The following is a 19,128-nucleotide window of genomic DNA, read 5'->3' on the forward strand; positions in this document are numbered from 1 at the left end:
AAGAACCACAGCATATGCTGGGATTCCAGACCAACAAAACACAGCAGCACTCACAGATTCAGATATAAACAACTTTTCCTCAAAGTTTGGAGCAGGACCTGCCCTGCCCTGTCCAGGGGAGGCAGAGGCAGCTTGCAGGGATTGCACGGGATGCCAGGCAGCTCTGCCATGCTATCCCCTACTGCAGAGCACGCTGAGTGACACGTTCTGAAATGCAAACCAGATATTTTTCTCGGAGACTTCGTTAGACACATCACTCTCCTATATTATTACAGAGAGCTGTCAAAACAGCCTGGTGGGAAAGCTCTTCCCCAGACATGTACAAGTATAAATTGTCATAGTATAAAGTAAATTCCATTAACGGCAACACAGTCATTATTTTGCATAATAAAAGTAAAGGCTCTTTGCTTGTGATCTATGTATTTACGACCACGGAACCAACTAGCACTTTCTCTTTTCTGATGCCTTTGTTAAAATTACAAGATAATTGGTTGCTGTTGCAGATATTAATGTCTGATAACAAAGTGCCTAAGGCAGGAAAGCTGAAGTGGTAGTGAAACAGCACCAGTGACAAACCTCAAATTCCTGTTCTCCGAGGAGTAACCAAACCAACTGAAAGAAAACAGTAATTTTTAATTTGTATCTTCACAGGCATTACTTGAATGATGCATATTGCAAATTCAGAGGAAAACTTTTCTAAAATACATTTTTTAAATGCACATCTCTTAATTCTGGCTATGAAACCCCCCAAAAAACCCAACTGAGATATTTCAAGGACTCTTCAGAGTTCAGAATACCCCAGCATTCTGAGGCATATCGAAGAATCAGCCTAAGTCCTAAAATATGTTGGTTAACCTCTCTGCTCTAGAAACAAACATATTTCCACCCATAAGGGGAAAAAAAAGATTTTGAAATACCTGAGTTCTCAGTGATTAGTGCCAAGGCATTCCCAAAAACCTGCATTTCCAGAGCATGTCCATTCTGGTTGGAAGCAGGAGCGATGACACGCAGGAACACTCAGCCCTCCCTGAGTTTACACACACGTTGTGTTTATGAATAAAATTGCAGCTTCAAGCCTCAGCCATGATGAGCAATTGGGAGCCTGGCTGTTATAAATACCATGCCAATTGCAGCAAGCTGGGCTGGGAATAGTGTATATTATTTATTACAATTCAGTCTGTCATGGAATTAAGCACATTGAGCCAATTTCAATATGAGCACAGGGGGAAGAAGAGATTACATTCAAATGAATAAAGTTGCTTTGAAAACAAAACAATGTCATCTGGTAGCTTTTTTTTCCCCCCATGAACTCGCTCATTAATAGGAAAAAAATAACCTGCAGTTACTCACTCTGCACCTTTCCTGTCCCCTCTCCCTTCCTGCTGCAAAACCAGGGACATTTCTGGCATCTCCTCTGGGAAACTTGATGGCAACTGCTCAAAAGCTCAAGGATGGCAAGACCCCAAGGTGTAAATAAGAAAAACAAACATCTGCATCTGCTGTTACAAAGGATTCCTCACTAAAAGTCATTCACTTTTAGTTTTTTAATTATTCTTCTGTGATGGACACGATACCATTAATTTAATTTCAACTTGCATTTCCTATTAGTATAATCTACTGAGTTATCTCCACAGCAGTAGCAAAATCACTTTACGGTGAGCTATATCACTTCAGAGTTAATTACATGTATTTTAGGTTTGATAAATGAAAATAGGGTCTGTGATTAATTGAAGGACAATCAATATGATCCAGCTATTAGACAGCTTGATGAGGTATCCAGTGTATGAATATAATCTATAGTAATCAGCTAATTGAAGACTGTGGACTAAAAAGATTTTAGGAAATCCGAGCTTCAATCTGAAAAATATCCCAATAAAATGGATGAAGGAAGAATGCTCACAAAACCAAGGAAGGTTTAAGACCCGTTTCTATTTTGGTTGGTTTTAAACAAAAAGAAATTGCTGCACTGACTTAAAAAAACTGCTTACTGTGATAAAACACAGAAGACAAGATGGATTTTGTAAGTGAATCATAAGAGTATTTCTTATTTACCTCCCCCAAACTCCTTGAATCATATTTTACTAACGCCTTGCGATTCCTGGAGCTGACAGAGATGGTTAAATAGTTTCATTAAACACACTCTGTCTTGGTGTAGCCACATCCTCCATCAAATTAAACAGTCAAATACTTGAACAAATGAACCTTTTTCATCTCTTTTGACATGAAACCAAGTGCGCAAAACAGGCATATACCGATGTGGGCTGGGCTTGTGATTCCAAAGGAGAGCTCAGGAAGGGAGAAAATAATCAATAGGAGCAAAGCTGGAGTGTTCCACGTTCAGAAAAATATGGAATTGGCGAGTGCAATCCGTCCAGCATCAGCATAAATGCTGACAACTGTTAATCTGCTGTAACCCTGATTAATGGTTGCAGTTGTCCATTAATACCAGGCGTTTTAACTTACTACTAAAATTGATTAGTCAGTTAAGAATTCAATCCTGATGCTCAATAAAACTGCACTTTCCCTGCAAAGAGGGAAGGAGGGGATGCAGCACTGCCATGCCCGAGGAGGGGCAGAGCAGAGGAGGAGCAGGGGGCCATTCCCAGGGCCATCCTGGCTGGCACATCCATCTCCATGCTCCTCTCTCCAGGTCTGCTGTTTGAGGTGGAAATTCAGGAGTTCAGTATTTTGGGGAAGCCACCTGGGCAGCACCTTGGTATAGGATGTGCCCCTGGGAAGGACAATCCCCCCAGGTTGGGTATTGCAGACGGGGTCTCCTTCCACAGAAGGGTCTGACAGGATCATCCCAACTCCTCCTGCTCCCCCTCAACACCACCCTGTGTTTTTCTACCTTTCCCAAGCAATAATTTCCATCCTTATTATTATTATTTATTATTATTATCTTCCCACCCCGTTTGCCTTCCCAGCAGCAGCCACGCTTCAGTGTGTACAGAAGGGACTCGGCAAACACCAAGGGGGAAATGTCAGTTTGCTGCATCACTTGTTTTTCCCCAAATGCCACGTGGGGGTACAGGATTTCACACCACGGTACAGCAGCAGTGCCATGGCTACGGAGCTCTCCCAGCTCCTGCTGCAAACCTTTCCTTCCAGGGGCCCTTTGCCATGGATACCTCAAACACCTGAGGCAAGGGTTTTAGCATCCAAAAAATCAGGTTTGGGGCTGCACCTGGAGCCTGGCAGCGAGCGGGGATGCTGGAGAAGGAAACCAAGGAGGCAGCATCAGTGCGGAAGGGAGGAACGCTCGGTGCCAAGAAAATCATTTGTCATGAGAGAAATACCTTTTAAAGGCTGTCCTCAGACTCAGCTTAGATGAAGGAGATGTTTTCTGAACAGGTAAAGGCAGGAAAGCAGTTCTGAGGTTCTCTTTGCCAAGGGAGATATGCTTTAGAACCAAAACTACAGACCCTTTCCTTTAGGACACCCTAAGAAATCATAGAAACACAAAATCACAGATTTGGTTTGGGTTGGAAGGGACCTTAGAGATCAATTACCTACAGCCCCCTGGATGGGCAGGGACACCTTCCATCATCCCAGGCTGCTCCAAGCCCTGTCCTTGGACAGTCCTGGGGCTCACAATCCTTCAGGATCCAGGGGCAGCCACAGCTGCTCTGGGCACCCTGTGCCAGGGCTCACCTCCCTCACAGGGAACAATTTACTCCTTATTTCTAATCTAAATCTACCCTCATCCAGCTTGAAGCCATTCCCCCCGGTCCTATCACTACATGCCCTTGTGAAAAGTCCCTGAGGAGAGCAATAAATGACGGCTAAAAAATAACCCTGGAAGCAACAGAAAGAATCTGCTTTGGGCACTGGCAGCACCAACTCACAGCTGCAGCTCCAGAGATCCCAGTCTGACCTCTTCCCACGATTGTGGAGCTGAATTACTGTAAAGGTTCTCTGAGCACACCCTCCTGCAGCATCCCTGCACAAGCAGCAGCCCCTGGAGACAGGAGCAGTAATTTGGAGCACTCAGGGAGTGCACAAGTGGAGCCTGGGGTAAAGATGCACAGATGCTGTTTTCAATTAACATTTCCTAAGTGCTGTTGAAAGCAGACTGAAGAGGTGCTGAAGGGACCAAGCCATGGTCTTGTTCCAGCCAGATGCAGCCAAAATCTTCTGAAGCTGACTCCAGAAAGGTGGGAATAGCATCACGACAGCATTTTGGTGCATTTAGGATTCCTGTCCACTGGGACTCCCAAGGAAGCTCAAATCTGATGCATCAGTGCCACAAGATCTCCCACTAAGAGAAGGAATTAGATCACCACCAGCTCACCCAGAGCCAAACCCATGGTGGGACCAGCGCTGAGCAGGCTGCAGCCCAGCTCTCCCATGGATTATTCACTGCCAGTGGTTTGCCAGGATGCTCAGGCTCTCCTCACTTTCACAAATCACCCTTTCCATGGGCCCAGAGCTGCCAAGGGCACTCTGAGCACTGCAGACACTGCAGGCACACATCACAGATGATGGCAATGCCAGCAGCCTCCAGAGAGGCTCTGGGGACCAGACGCTCTGCTCACTGCCCCTGTTACATTCAACATTTCAGAGGGACAGTAAAACTTGTTAGCATACTGTCAGAAATAAAAAAAAAACACCAGGAGAAAGAGGAAACTCCACACAACAAAATACCTGGAAGCCATCAAGGACTTTAGAATAAACCCACAGCTGATTCATAAGGACAACCCAGGACACAGGCTGGATTTTTTTTCATTATTTACCTGACCAGCAGCCTGGAAAACAGTGCTTGTGCACCCGAGGGCATGAGCTGATTTCTCGTGATCTGCCAGGCTGCAGGACCAGATGCTGTGGCTGCTTCTTCCTGGAAACACCCAAGGTCAGGCTGGACAGGGCTCTGAGCACCCTGACCCACAGCAAGGTGTCTGTGCTCGTGGCAGGGGGTGTGAATAAATCATCTTTAAATCATCTCTAAGGTCCCTTCCAGCCTAAACCCTCCTGTGATTCTGTGAGAGCCCCTGGTGCTCCCAACCTGCACATCCCACACTTGTCATGATTACAGCAGCAGCAGCAATGATGCACTGGCCTCCTCTGCAAAGCCCTTTAATAACATTAATGTCTGTCAGGCCAGACTTTAAGTATTAACATATGGGGAGAAAGCCAAATAACTTAATATTATTGTGTGTGCTTCTGAAATAACACTCCACAAGGCCTCTTATGCCGAACATTAAACCTGCTTAAGAGAAGACATTTGAGCAGAATCAATTATTTTGCAGTAATTCTTCACATTGAATGAGGCATTTTAAGTACATGTTGTCACAGCAGAACTCTTCACATATTTAAAAGCACGTTTTCCATGAAATTTAGTTACAAAAACAATAATATGAATGTGAAATTTTCCTTTATGCAGCAAAAGGCTTGAGAGCAAATCCTTCCCATGTCTGTAAACAGGAATATTCACATTATACCAAAGGTCCTACCAACACTTCATTATAAATTTCTCCCCTTATATTCAGGGAATTAGAAAAATCTCTGCCCAGAGGGGATTGTTTTCATAAACTCGGTGCACAGGGGTCTCAGTACAGGCAGGAATGTTTATGGAAAATCTGAGATTAGAACATTTCAAACTGCCTGGTTTCAAGTTGCACACATGTAAATCTATAAATAGCACGGAGAAAGTGTGTATGAAAAGGGAAGAAATAACACATTGTGCAAAAAAACCCAAGTTTGTCATTACAATGGAAAAATGAACTTTTTTTTTCTATTTGACTAAAAATCTAATTTACTACCAAGCTATTCCATTTTGCTGCTAGATTGCCACAAGTGTTATCTCCAGGAGTTTTTAATCCCAGCCTTGAGCAGGTTCTGTGCAGCAGGGTGGGTTTAACCCTGCCAGTGACTTCCCCAGGAGCAGAGCTGGGACACTGCTCATTGCTTTGGGACCAAACCTGGGCACACCAACAGGAGCTCCAGAGCAGCCCAGCAACTGCAAAGCACACAGAAACAGCAAAACCCAGGGGTTAAAATGCTCTGCAGCACCTTCAGGAACTCCACAGTGCTGGGCTTGATCCTAAAATCCCAGAAATGGGCACTGGGAGGGGGTGACACTCTGGGGACATGGCCATAGGACACACACAGCTCCTAATATTCCAGAAATGGCACTGGGAGGGGGTGACACTCTGGGGACATGGCCATAGGACACACAGCTCCTAAAATCCCAGAAATGGGACTGGGAAGGGATAACACCCTGGGGACATGGCCATGCTCCTAAAATCCCAGAAATGGGCACAGAGAGGGGGTGACACTCTGGGGACATGGCCATAGGACACACACACACCTCCTAAAATCCCAGAAATGGCACTGGGAAGGGGTGACATGCTGGGGACATGGCCATAGGACACACAGCTCCTAAAATCCCAGAAATGGGCAGTAGAAGGGGTGACATTTTGGGGACATGGCCATAGGACACACAGCTCCTAAAATCCCAGAAATGGGAGTGGGAAGGGATAACACCCTGGGGACATAGCCATGCTCCTAAAATCCCAGAAATGGCACTGGGAGAGGGTGACACTCTGGGGACATGGCCATAGGACACACACAGCTCCTAAAATCCCAGAAATGGGCACTGGGAGGGAGTGACACTCTGGGGACATGGCCATAGGACACACACACCTCCTAAAATCCCAGAAATGGCACTGGGAAGGGGTGACATGCTGGGGACATGGCCATAGGACACACAGCTCCTAAAATCCCAGAAACTGCACTGGGAAGGGGTGACATGCTGGGGACATGGCCATCGGACACACACCTCCTAAAATCCCAGAAATGGGCACAGAGAGGGGGTGACACTCTGAGACACGGCCATAGGACACACAGCTCCTAAAATCCCAGAAATAATATTATTGTGTGTACTTCTGAAATCCCAGAAATAACTTCATATTATTGTGTGTGCTTCTGAAATAACACTCCACAAGGCCTCCACTCTGGGATGCAACATCCCAGAAATGGGCACTGGGAGGGGGTGACACTCTGGGGACATGCCCACAGGAGGGGACACACCTCCTAAAATCCCAGAAATGGGCAGTAGGAAGGGGTGACATTTTGGGGACATGCCCATAGGACACACAAAGCTCCTAAAATCCCAGAAATGGGCAGTGACAGGGGGTGACACCTGAGTACAACAACTGCAAGACATGCCCTGAGAAGGCACAAAAGACCATTTTGATGACCACAGTGTCATCAAAAGCTTTAAAGACAGCAATTACATCAGACGGATAAAATATATACTGCTGCATCAAAATTAAATGAAAAATTAAATTAAAATTATTTTAATTTAGTTGACTCAGTTGGGATAATCCTACCCTCTACAGCATTAGGGCTTTGGCCAGTGAGGCACTGCAATCTCCTGAAATCTTATTAACTCAGCTAACTGCACTTTGCCTCCACTTTCTTCTAATTTTAGACTGAAACTCTCTACAGCAGAGCCCATGCAGGGCGAAAACAAATTTTAAACATTACGCTTTGCTGAAATGTACTGCAAGTATATTTTCTTTTGAAAGAGGCAGGGTGGATCACTTGACTGAAGCTCTCAGGATGTTAATATCTGAGGGCAAGCTCTGCTTTGGCAGTTCCAAGGGAAGGGGACAGCGAGGGAAGGCAGCACTGCTGGTGCCACAGAGCGCCTCAGAAATTCCTGCTGACACAGCTTCCTCTTCATCTCTGCCTCGTATCAACTTAGTAGTCAATGTGTTATTTTAACAGCATGACAACAACTATACAGAATGTCAAATAGTTACCTTTTATCTGGAATTTTATTCCTGCCATATATTTCAATGGAAATATACAACTTAATGTTGCAACATATTTCATGGTGAAATGGGTAATAAAAAAACTATAGACTGTGCACTTCCCCTACAACATAAAGGAGGGATACACTGAAAACCTCTACTGTTTGCTACTCTTTGTTGTCCAAAATCTCCACACCAATCTACAGTGTCTGAACTATAAACGTTGCTGTATTCAAGGCTTTTATTTTTATCTTTTTAATGAAACAAAATATAAATACAAAATACGCTCTGAATCCACCTGGCCAGCCTCAGTTCCAGATCATGGCCAGTTTCAGTTCCAGACTGATGTAAGGACATAGACAGAGCACAAACCCTTCTGACCCCAGCCTGGTGTCCCTCACCCTGCAGTGAGGTGCTGTCAGAACCCCAGGGAAGGAGAAAATCAGGACCAGGAAATTTTACACCAGCAGGTGCAAAGCAAAACCCCTCTCTCATCTCCCACACCATTCTGGTATCAGGCCAGTGCTGGGGGTGCTGCTGGAATCTCAAAAAATGCACATAAAATCACAGAAGAGTTTGGGTTGGACGGGATCTTTAAAAGCTGTTTAGTCCAGCCCATCCCTGCCCATCCACCCTGGCCTTGGACACTCAGAGGGATGAGGCCCAAACACCTCCCCCTGTCTGACACGTTTTTAGTAATGCTTTCAGCAAACTGAAAGTTCCCCCTGTATCTTCAGAGAGATACATTTCCCCTTCCAAGTAAACTACAGACCAGGAAAGAAATATTCCCTGTCATTTTTCCATACAGATGACAGCTGGCTAATTAGTGAAATTATAGCTTTGTCAATATCACTTCACGCGCTCAACCCCTCTTGCTATTAAAAAAAAAAAAAAAAAAAAAAAAAGGAGCTGAAAGATGCAAACTCTTTCACATATTTATGTTTACCCAAGAAAAGTGTCCCTTTTCAAGGGAGGCCTGGTGGGCAGAGCTGTGACAGCCACAACAGCTACATGGAGCAGTCTCCAGGACTCATTCACCACTCTCATTGAAGGTCCCCTGGCTTGGCCATGTCCTACATGAATAATTACATACAAATTCACTGCTGGAGCACGAGGAGGAGAGAGAAGTTTTAGATGTTGAGAACATGAGGTATCTTAGGTGAATGATGCTCAGCAATTTTTCCTGCTGGAGGATGGATTTACCTGAGGACCATCAGGCTTCTGAGCTTTCCCCTCCAGCATCCAGGCTGAGTGTACTTGTTCTGCCCGGTGCACCCTTCAGAGTACACAGGAATGTACAAATAAACCATCAGACTCTGCTTTAAGATGTATGCCAAGGTTTTATGTCAGTCTAGGTCTGCTCGCCAGCAGGACCTGCCTGGCAGTGGTGCATGGCCTGAGAGCTGCAGTAACTCCCAGGGCTGTGACTTCTCCCTGATCAGGGAACAGCTAAACCAGAATCACTATCTGCAGCTCTTGATGAGCTCAAAAAATGGAAGAAGATGGTACTGCTGGAGCTGGATAAACCAATGTGCTCCAAGGTCCCAGCAAAGTGCTCCAGCTCAGGACTCGGCAGAGGAGCCTGCAGGACCTGCTCTGACCCCTTCAGAGGAGGTTTCCAGAAACAAGACTGCACTCTGAGCTCCCTCTTGGCTTTCAGAGCCTGCACAGCAGCCTCCAGCTCACCCAGGGGCAGCCTGCTCACTGAGACACAGCACCAACACAACAGGGCATCCTCAAAGCTTTGCCAAGCCCTGCTCTATTCACACCAAGACGATCAAGGAGCAGGACGCCCTGCTCTATGTCACACCAAGCATGGCCATTGTGACATAAATCACCATTACCACCAAATCTGGCTGTCTTCAAACTTATACCTGCAGACAACAGTCCCCTTTGTTTTGTTTCTGCCCAGGATTGCTGCTCATGGTCCCTCCTTGAGAAGCAGCCCTGGAAACACCCTGATGATCTCCCAGCCCAGGGGGCTCTGCTGGCAGGGGCAGAATGAGCAGGGTATTGATTTGCAGGGTCCCCAGACAATGGAAGGAATGATGAATCTGACTCCACATTCTTGGAAGGTGAATTTATTATTTTATGATACTATATTATATAAAGGAATATTAAACTAAACTATACTAAAGAATACAGAAAGGATACTTACAGAAGTAAGTAGGAGGACACACACCTACCATCCCAAAAATGGGCACTGGGAGGGGGTGACACTCTGGGGACATGCCCACAGGAGGGGACACGCCCCTCCTACAGAAGGCTGAAAAGACAAAAATGAAAACTCGTGACTCTTTCCAGAGTCACAACACAGCTTGGCCCTGATTGGCCAAAGAGAGAAAACAACTCACATGAATCCAATGGAACAATCACCTGTGGGTAAACAATCTCCAAAGACATTCCACATGAGCAAAACACAGGAGAAGCAAATGAGATAATTATTGTTTTCCTTTTTCTCTGAGGTTTCTCAGCTTCCCAGGAGAAAAATCCTGGGCGAAGGGATTTTCCAGAAAACATGACAGTGACAGCAGGGAGCAGCTGCAGAGATCTCCAGCACAGCCTGGGCAGCATCCTGCTCCTCATCTCGTTCCTGCCAGCACCCAGAGCTCCTCATCTCCTGGAGACCTGTTCAAGATCTGCCCTTGACACACAGGCTGTGAAAGCTGGAGTGCAGAGCACCACATCCCACAGCTTCTCCTTTCCCCTGGGAGAAGCTTTGGTGTCACAGATATCTTTTATGAAAAATCTTTTCCCTAGGATTTTTCCTCTTGAGAAGCTGAGAGGCCTCAGGAACAGAATGTAAACAATGGTTATCTGCTGCTGTGGAATGCAACAGGTGGATCTTTGATTAGCCCATGTTGGATGTTTGTAGTTAATGGCCAATCACAGCCCAGCTGGCTCGGCCAGAGAGCCAAGCACAAACCTTTATTATCATTCTTTGCTATTCTATTCTTAGCTAGCCTTCTCGTGAAATCCTTTATTCTTTTAGTATAGTTTTAATGTAATATATATCACAGAATAATAAATTAAGCCTTCTAAAACCTAGAATCAGACCCTCGTCTCTTCCCTCATCCAACACTTTGGATCAGCAGCTTCATCACTTTGGTTCACGACTATCACCATGGACAAGAGGACACAAGTCCATCACCAGCACCACTCCAAGCACACCAGCTCCTCTGTGGGAGCTGCTCCCTTCACCCTGCAAAAACTCATCCAACTCCTCAGCTCTGCTCATCAGGGCAGAATGGCAACCCCAGCTGGATGTGGCAGAGCCAACAAGAAGCCAAAGGCTATTTTGGAAGGATGTGAAAAACTGCTGAGCGGTGATTTATTCAAGAGATTCATCAGTTCACCAACTTTCCGAGGCTTCGGAGATGGTATAAATGTAACAAGTGAGTCTCTTGCATGAATAAAAAATTACGTTTTACATAAATTAAATATATAATTTGATTAAACATGTTTATGTCTCGGCAGTGACATTTAGAATAGGAAGTATTCATTTTCTGTTTTGAAAGGAAAAAACTCTTTCAAATGTAATTTGAAGCTGTCAAACCAATCTTCTTTACAGATCTTTTAAATGTCACATACCTTCGAAAGGGGATGGCAGATTCCTTTTAAATATGCAATTGCAAACAGTCCAAGCAAAATCAAGAATTTATTAAAATATGCTACTGACATTTATACTGATTAGGTATAGCCCTTTCCTCACTCCCTTTCGATAGACTCCCCTACAAAAGATGTGTCACAACAGCTCCCATTAACTCTGCGCTCGCTCCAATTCCCCAGCACACAACCAGCCCTTCCCAGCCAGCACAACCCAGCTGCAGGAGAAGAACCTCCTCTTCTCCAGGGGCAATAATATGGATTTGTGCTCCCTCTACATGAAGAATTGTATTTTTTTTGATGATTTCTTACCAGCATGCCTGAAATTTATAACCAAAAATATTAACTGCACTTACTTTAAATCAAGTGCAGCACTACCCCTAATGGCTTTAAATGGGAGAGTGTGTTAATCACACACATAAAGAAAACCCACTGCAACTCATTCCAACAACTTTACAGGAGCAACCTGTATGCTTTGTTTTATAATCACAATATCTACCCTTATATTAGTCATTATTTACCCTACCTAGAATGCATTTCTGGACTGTTTTTCCTTTCCCTTTTCTACCAGTGAATGATCAAGTGCAGCAATGATGGCAACTACCATTCCCAGTTGGTCCCCACTGACATATTGGACATTTTAGGGTCATTTTATTTTTTTTAAAAGACAAAGAATTTAATGATTATTTCTTCCCCTCTGTCATCAGGTCAGTGAAGTGCTCAGGCATAACTCTCATTAGCATTAATGGAAATCCCCACTGTAAATTCTTCCCCGTGAAGCAACATTAAAAGCAAGGCCATCCGGACCAAGTACACTCAAACTGGAAAATAAAAATATACCTCCCATTTCTTGCTACCTCCAAAGGGAAAATGTAATGGAGAGCAGGAGATTAAGCTACAATTCCTGTATCAAATCTTCCTTGTACTCTATAATTACTCAACACAACATACACAATAGTTACTCCTTAATGATGAGAATTTGTTGCATGTTATTGAAAGATTTTATTCAAACGCTCTCTCAACTTTCTGGTGCATAACACAGACAATTACAGCACAGCCACATAAATCACCATCACCACCAAATCTGGCTGTCTTCAAGCTTATACCCAGTGCTTAAAAATCCTCCAACACCTACCCATTCACCATGGAAAAAACACACTGGTGGGTTCAGCTCGTGAGGGGGAACAAAGTCACCAAGATTTCTGGGGATTCCCAAAGATGAGCTATGGAACTCATGACATAAATATCAATACCCAATCCCTTGGTGAGCAGCTGCTCTCTGGTTCATGGCTCTGTCAATACCTTCTGCAGACACAACACTGATGATCAGTGTCAGAATCTTCCCTTACATACAGCCAGGGAAAGCTGAACACTGTAGGAAAGCACATCCATTTTCATGGGGTTCTCAACGATGAGAAGCTGCCCCTCAGAGCTCCTCCATGGCTCCCCTAAATCACATCTCCTGCAGAACCCAGGAGAGCTGGGCCACCAGAGGAGATCCTGCCTGACACTCACTACACCTGGAGAAACTCGCACCACATGGGGAATTGAGCTCATTTCTGCACTGAGCCCCTTGAAGGACTCAGCATCACTTCCAGGTGAGGGCACTCAGCACCTTCTCTATCCCATCCAAACCATTTTTCGTGCTCCCACAAAAACCAAGGAATCTTCTGGCTAGCTGAGGCAGTGTTATTCCCATTCCTTGCACTTGGCAAGTGGTCCTTGACCAACACTCATCTGTAGGGTAGGCCTAGCAAGGAATTTATGTTCTGTTTCTGCTTCTCAGTTTACCCAGCTGCTTTTATTCATGGTAACACACAAACGCAAGAACAACCAAACACCTGAAGTGTAAATGGGACAGCTCAGCATTGGTTGTGTCCATCCCCCTTGGTTTGTGCAGTCCAGTCCCACCAACCCCTTTGGATTGCTGGAGAGCACAAGAGTTAAGCTTTCTTAATGTTTAAATCAAATTCAGCCACTCCACACCACTTTCCAAACCTACATAAGGTCTCCCTACAGGTTTTGTCCATATATAAACAATTGGTCTGGTCTTCAGGCAGGACTCCCTTCCCTTTCCAAGGAATAAATGGAGGAACCAATCACCAAACCCTGCACATGCAGCATTTGCAGGCAAGGCCATTGCCCTGAGGAGAGCACCTTCAGTCCCTGAAGGTTTAACACTCATGAGTGGCAGCCTTGGGAGATGCCAGCAGGCTGCTTTCTGTCTGGCATTTCTGCCTGGCATTGTCCCCAGGCACTGCCAGTGCAGGACACGTGCCACTTTTCCAGTGCCACCTGGAAAAGGCAGGAGATCTGCCCGGTGGGCTTCCCAAAAAGCACAGCCAGTCTGATCCACATGTGAGCTACTGTGGAGCACAGTTTTGGAGCCTGCCAGCAGCTGGTGGAGATCAGCATCAGCCCAGCAGCGCGGCAGGAGCTGAGCCTGGCCTCCCATCCCCACAGGAGCATCCCTGATTTCCTCTGACAGAATCAGCGCACTCATCACCAGCCTTCTCCTGAGCCAGAGCAGGAGGTTGGCCTTTATTTCCACTTTACTGCACCCTGCTGACCCAGGACATGACTTAAAAACACCGGGGATGGAGTGACAAGATTTAACAGTCAAGTGATAACCACGCTGGGTGCTAAAAGCCTCCTTGGACAGCTCTGCTTTGCCACGAGAGCAACACGGACACATCTTGGGAGAGCAGCCCATGGAGGGGACAGCCCAGCCCCACGGCTGCTGTGACAGCAGCAGGACACACACTGACCCCTCTCAGAGTGCCCTCTGTGAATTCCCAGCAGGAGCTTTCCAATGACAACTGCAGAGTCCCCTCTGCAGGAATCAGTCCTGTCCAAACCTCTCCCCACTTCCAAGCAGCCCATTCACTCCTTGAGGCTTTCCTACGCCAGCAGACCCACAGAACCACAGAATAATGAGGTTGGGAGAGACCTCTAAGATCATCAAGTCCAACCACAGTGAACCAGCAGCTCTCAGTGTTAGGTGTCCAGCACAGACACCATTCCTCCCTGCTGGATCATGCCATTTGCTTGATTTGTGGAAGCAGAAATGGGAGAAGCAGCCAGAGAAGGAATAACACCTTAAAGATAGTTATGGAAGGAATTACAGAACCATAACATAAGGAATAACACCTTAAGATAGCTATGGAAGAAATTACAGAACCATAACACAAACTCCATACAGAGTGTGTGAGTACACAAGCATTTCTCCTGCCACAATATAGTTAATGTAAAACATACTAGGATTCCATTCACACGGGCATTATTTTTGTTGATCTGCGTTTTTGAAAGCCATGGCTTCCTGCATTCCCCAACAGAAACTTTACACCCACCAAACCTGGTACCATTTCATTTTATTCTTCCTGTCTTTATTCTATTTATTTATTCAGCTAGCCAATGTGAGAGGCCATAAATCGCACTGCTACTTAAGTCACAGGGGGAATTCCTTAAAACATAAGTAAAAACTCATAAATAACTTCCTGCAGTCAACAATGCATTCATTTTCTTCTCTGCCTTCCGACTAAACTTCCAGCTAACAAATCAAATCAAGTGCCCAAACGTAATTATTCTGTCATGATAATCATCTCCTTATACTCAGAGCATACCTTGGCTTATTTCTTCTCAAATCAAAACTATCAGAGAGGCCTGGGATGGTGGGAGAGAGGAGGAAAGGTTATGAGCCATTGATAAACCCAAAGTACAACAAGGAAAATCTTCAACTTGACCAAAGTCCTGCATCTTGAGCAGAAGGTTGGCCTTTTTGTGCTAGGTTGGTAAAAAAAAGTGATGCCAAATCCAATTTAGCCTCACTTTTTATTAGTATGACTCATAGTACAGTTTTCAAGGCAATGAAGTGCACGATATAAAGAAAAATAGATTATTTTAGAAGCAGGACAATTCCCCTAAACTTGCTGGAAGCAATGTAGCTACAAATAAATCCAGGAATTAATCTGTGACAAAGTCAGTAAAAAGGCAAGAAACCTTCACAAAACATAAACACACAGGACAACGTGGGGTGAACATTTATTTAACCTTACACAAAATTTGCAGTTTGCCCTGTGACTAGCCCTCAGCACTTCCAAACCTCAGCAGTCCCAAAACCTCAGCACTTGCCCACCTCTCCTGCTTGCTGTGGGCAGTGACAGAGCCTGGTGGGCATTCCCACTGGGATGGAGGCCAGGGATGATGCCCCAGGGGAACAATCCCACCCACAGCCACAGCCCCACTGCATCACCACTGGATCATGGAGTGATGGCCAGCACCAAGAGCAGGGCCAGCGGCATCAGGCTAAAAATAAAGCCCCAGAAATAACCTTGCCTTGGCTGCCAGCCTCCTGAGGATGCAAAGGCACAGGGCTGGAGGGGAGCAACAACAGCCCTGGCACCATCTGTGTGGATCCAGCAAATGGACAGGGTCAGAGGAGAGGAGGTAGGGACCCAGCACAGGAGTGGAAATGCAGTGGGAGTAGGAATAGGATCCCAGAAGGTGAGTGTTAGCCTGCCCAAGCCCATCCTCATCCTCCCCAGAGCACAGCTGGGGAAGGCAGAAGCTGCCACAGCCCATATGGGGATGTGATGCTGCCAGGCAGGGTCCAGGAAAGCAGATCTGGAGGGCAGCTGGTAACCCTACTCTACATCATTTTCTTTTATTTCACTGCTTCATTTTGTCATCTGTAAACAAAACCCCCATGACAAGCTTTTCCATGCAAACACCTTCAGTAAGTCTTTGAAAACGTGCAGGTTTGAAACACAGAAACCAGAAGCCAGTCAGGCTGAGCCATTCCCAGTCAGAACATGAGCATTTCAGAGGACACCCAGCTCATTCCAAAGGTGCAGGTGAGGGAGCCAGGGGTGCTGAGCAGAGCCCTCACACCCAGCTCCAGCAGCACCCCCTGGCCAGCCCTGTGCCTCACCAAGGCAGCCACACCTCAAAAACAAACACCTGCATTCCCTCATCTGACCTATGGGACTGCCTGTGTGGTACAGAGTTCAGGAAGGGGCAGCAGAGCCACTTGGAAAGTGGTTTGTTTTTTTTTAAACTAGCTAGTTTGGGGAAAGATGCACATCACAGGAGACAATGCTGTGGCTGGCTAAACCCTCCAGGTAAAAGGGGATTATACTGCAAACACTGATGTATCCTTCAAGCAGGACCACCACTGAACTGCTGACAGATGATTCCCCACACAGCACACTTTAAAAGGTGAGGAAACCCTTCCAAGCCCAGGCCGCAGCCCTGTGCTGGTGCAGGGAGGCAGAAACAGCACAGATCCCGGAGCCTGACCCATCCCATGGGTTTCAGTGAGAGAGGGATGGTCACCAGGCCACCAGCCACAGCTCAGGAAGGGTCTGCAGCACTTCCCTCCCAGCAGACCTCACCTGAGCTTTCTGAGGGTTGTTCTTCTACTTTGATATATTTTTTTGATGCATTTCAAGTGAGATGCTCCTAATTCTATACAATGGAAAGTGATTTTAAAATAAATTATTTGACTTCCAGATGAAAATATTCATTCAGTGGTTCAGAGGAAAAAACCACAAGAGATCTTAAAGGAACAGAGGCTCCCAGAGGTGATGGGGAGCAAGAGCCATGGGACTCTCATCATTTTAGACTCATTTTAGACACACAACACAGAATTACAGAATGTTTTGGGTTGGGAGAGGTCTAAAGATGATCTTCCAACCCCTTTCCAGGGTCAGGGACACCTTCCACTAAACCAGGTTGCTCCAAGCCCCATCCAAGCTGACCATAATGTTTGCCAGCTCATTTAACCTGATGCTCTTCAAAATGTTCTGAAACCCTCAAAAAAAGACCTCTTAGTGCAATAAAAAAAAAATCCTGTATCATTTCTATCAGCAGCTTTAACTCCCTAACACTCCCTTGCACAAAGTTTACATTGGGAAAAATAATTAAACAGCTATTGGGCTGATTCTGTGCCTGCTCAGCAAGTATCAGTACCTTGGTAACTTCCTTATGACTTTACAGAGCTTCCTGTAATTGCCAGGGGATTACCAGAGTTACTGGGTACACTTTCAGGTTATTTCAGGGTTTTGGGACTTAGCTTGTGGCACATGAACATGGCATCACTCACACAAGCCAACACCTGCACGACTCCCTAGAGCAGATATTATTAAGTGCTGAGGCTGAGATTCCAAGGGATGGCCACTGAATTCACAGAAAAACATCAATTTGTGAGGGAAATGCTGTTCCAAGTGCCCTTTCCTCCTGCACCAGCCAACAGGGAAAGTCATGGTGTACAGCAGGGTTAGGTGGGATTGGGAAGGGACAAAGCAGAACACAAAAGGCCTTCAGGCTCTGGGGCTGGGAGGACCCACAAAAGGCCTTCAGGTTTTGGGGGAGCTGAGCTCCAACCTCAGCCAGAAACCTGGAGCACCCTGGTAAGCCCACAGCACTGGTGGAGATGGGGGTGATGATGAGACCTTTATATGGGATTTTGGGCAGGAACTGTTCCCTGGCAGGGTGGGCAGGCCCTGGCACAGGTGCCCAGAGCAGCTGGAGCTGCCTCTGGACCCCTGGAGCGCCCAAGGCCAGGCTGGACATTGGGGTTTGGACACTCTGGGACAGTGGAAGGTGTCCCTGCCCATTGCAGGGATGATCTTTAAGGTTCCTTCCCTCCCAAACCATTCTGGGATTCCCTGAGCCTGTGAAGCAGCAGTGACCCTGCCACGGCCATGAGCTGTGGGGTGGCTGCCCCACAAAATGTTCATTTAGCGGCTCAGTGGAAAAAACCACAAGAGATCTTACACAAACAGAGGCTCACAGAGCTGATGGGTAGTAAGAGCCACAGGACTCTTGTCCATTTTAGACACACAACACAGAATTACAGAATGGTTTGGGTTGGGAGGGGTCTTGAGGAGCACAGACCTGTGCAGGAGCTCAGCAGGAGAGAGGATGGAGGTCAGGACCCATTGAACACTTCAGCTTTGCATGGTCCGTATCTAGCCCAGGAAGAAATGTGTTTTTCATACCTTTTTTTTCTTCTATCTGCTATTTTCAAGTCCCAAAAAAGCTACTGGACACGGAGCATCATTATGCACACCACAACCTGAACACAGCAGGAAATTTTAACATTTCAGCTGCATGCACAAACCCCTCTAACACATGTATATTTTATTTGATTTACTGCAATACTTTTCTTCCATCTCTTGAAAGTAATTTTTCTCTAAAGCGTAACTGCTTAATTGGCAAGTGTACAAAATATAATTACACTGCATACAAGTTACAATATTGCTTATGGGAATAACGCTGTTGATGCATTCTGCTTTATTTTGTGTTTAATCTCTATTAAGAGATCTGTGTGAAAATAGCAAGGTACTCTTGATCTTATAAACATGACATGTAGTTCAGTCATTTCCCTGCCTAACCAAAGCCCAAACAAATCCAATTGAAGGACAACAGAAAATTCCTGGGCTAGCTTGGCACGTCCAAGCTAATAAAATTCTTATATTCTCCTCTAAAGAAAGTGCAGTCCACAGGACACTTAAAAGGAAAATCCCCAGCGTCTCCAGGCTGAGGTTTGTCACATCCATTTCAGTCTGGAAGCGATGGAAGGACGTGGCACACAGGAAAACGTGGCTGTGTGTGACAGCAGCAGGGGGGTTCATTACATCCCCACTAGGACCTCTGCAATCCCATCTCTTACAATGAAAGGATGAAGAAGCATCACAGTGCCTGACTCATGGCAGCACGGGGAGCAGTGCTTGGCAGCAGAGCCTCTCACCTCCTGTGC

General features: G+C 45.9%; 1 protein-coding gene across 3 annotated transcripts in view; it reads right to left on the reverse strand.

Moving 5' to 3' along the window:
* CTBP2 (C-terminal binding protein 2) overlaps nucleotides 1-19,128 on the reverse strand; it is a 138,282-nt gene that overhangs the window by 109,213 nt on the left and 9,941 nt on the right. The window contains exon 1 of one of the 3 annotated variants that reach the window (XM_005490869.4): nucleotides 918-1,059. The exons of the other annotated variants lie outside the window; for them this stretch is intronic. The gene's annotated coding sequence lies outside the window, so the exon portion shown is untranslated. Of the gene's footprint in view, nucleotides 1-917; nucleotides 1,060-19,128 lie in introns of those variants that run through there. 3 annotated transcript variants of the gene reach the window in all.

The sequence above is a fragment of the Zonotrichia albicollis genome, chromosome 7 (assembly GCF_047830755.1).
Source record: "Zonotrichia albicollis isolate bZonAlb1 chromosome 7, bZonAlb1.hap1, whole genome shotgun sequence".
Taxonomy (NCBI): domain Eukaryota; kingdom Metazoa; phylum Chordata; class Aves; order Passeriformes; family Passerellidae; genus Zonotrichia; species Zonotrichia albicollis.